A 2,161-nucleotide genomic window follows, 5' to 3' on the forward strand; every position below is an offset into this window, starting at 1 on the left:
TCATGTTGTGATTAAAAAAACGGAGCGGTTAATAAAGAAGGGAACATCATGCAGCTAACGGTTCCTCCATTGGAAAAAAATATTATTATGATCATAATTAGTAGTAGTAGTAGTAGTAGTAGTAGTAGGAGTAGTAGTAGTAGTAGTATTGAAGCAACTAATATTGTTATTATCGTTGGTATTGCTAATTAATGGTCTGACGTGAGTAGCCTAAAGGAGATTCTCTCTCTCTCTCTCTCTCTCTCTCTCTCTCTCTCTCTCTCTCTCTCTCTCTCTCTCTCTCTCTCTCTCTTCAATATTATCTCAGCTAAAATTAAGTCCTCACTCTACAGAAACAGAATACGAGAAAAAGAGCAATGTCCATAGATGTGCAGACTAGGCTATTGCCTAGGCTATGGACTATGCAGACTACGGGCTAGGCTACCTTATTCTTTTACACACATCCCAGAACAATGTTTTGATTTCCTTCATTTACTCATTTTAGTTCATAAGTTTATTACATTAAATAAAAAAAAATAATAGTTTTATGTTAACCTGGTGGTAGTTCCACTTCTGTACCCATCGCCTCTGTTGCATTTCTTCTTCGCCAGTACTAGCTTCCATTTATCTTCTTTTCGACTTCTTTTCCTTCCTCTTGAATGAGCGGCTTTCTGACCACAATAGTTTCATTTAAATGAATTATTTGCTGGTTTCCTATTTTCAGTGCAGGCGTTCTATCTGGACCCTGGTCCTATGCTTGCTATTTTCTTAAGATGATTTTGTATTTCATTTCTTACTGTTCCCAGTTATAGCTTATATGCTGTATCTGTTAGTGCTATTGGTCTTAAAAGTCCCTTATGCATGGTTGGCTTTGCCTTCTATTTATTAATTGTTATTTGATACTTTCCAAGTGTCTTGGAATACAGGAATAATACCATTATTCCTTTTATTCCTGTATCAAAAACATTACTTAATGCATTCAGTATATTTGTCTTAATTCCATAGAGGGGTAGGCTCAGACTAGACATCACACCCTCACACCCTCTGGCTGTTTGTAAGGTATGTACAAAAGAGTAAATGCAAGTCTACATATTTGTTTCCATAATACTGTTTGGTGATGCAGATATGGATATAATTTGATGATGCAAGTATAGATTTCATATCTATAATACTGTGGTAGTTGCAAATGTGCACATTATGTCTATCTCACATTGTGTAGAATGTAGATGAAAGACTAAAAAAGTTCCATTGTCTTTGCAACATCAGAAATGGATTTCAAATAAACATTTTGTTTATCATCTACTGCATAAAATAACCCCATCCTTCTCATGCACACTATATATCATAATTTAAGGTTGCATTATCTTGAATTACGTTTCACAGCACCACCCGCAATCTGCAGCCCTGAAACAATATGTTGTTGAATTGTTTCTACACTCCTCATTAGAGAGAGAGAGAGAGAGAGAGAGAGAGAGAGAGAGAGAGAGAGAGAGAGAGAGAGAGAGAGAATCATCTTTTTCAAGCTTAACTTACCAACTTCTGTAGGGCAGCCTGTTTTAGCTCTTTGATAAGTAATATTTGGTAAATTTCTTGGTTTCCCTATCATGATTTTCTCATATATTGACTCTCAGGTTGATCATATTTCCTGGGCACAGCTAATGTAAGTACTTTATCATGATTTAATGTTTTGAAAAGCATTGGTGAGTATTTATTAACAGATTCGTGGTTTATCCATGTTAGGTTAGTTGCCCTATCAAGTGTTGCCTAACATAACATCGCTCATAAAACCTTCTCATATATATATATATATATATATATATATATATATATATATATATATATTTATATATATATATATATATAGATATATATATATATATATATATATATATATATATATATGAAGAACGATACCTACGTATGATATTGTGTGGAGCCATTATATATTAATTATGATAGCATATTAACACCTATCCTCACCTAAATTAACAGCACTGTAAAAACAGTCATATTAATATTCACATGATGTAAACTACGTAATGTATACTGTGTTCTGAAAAAAAAAAAAAACACTTCAATATCAGGTCAGAGGTACAATTACGGCATGTAATATTGCAATGATCATCTCAGCTGTCTTTGACATTTAAATTTTCTGTTATCGCCAGACGCCTTGGTCCTTGGT

Source organism: Eriocheir sinensis, unplaced genomic scaffold (genome assembly GCF_024679095.1).
Source record: "Eriocheir sinensis breed Jianghai 21 unplaced genomic scaffold, ASM2467909v1 Scaffold95, whole genome shotgun sequence".
NCBI lineage: Eukaryota > Metazoa > Arthropoda > Malacostraca > Decapoda > Varunidae > Eriocheir > Eriocheir sinensis.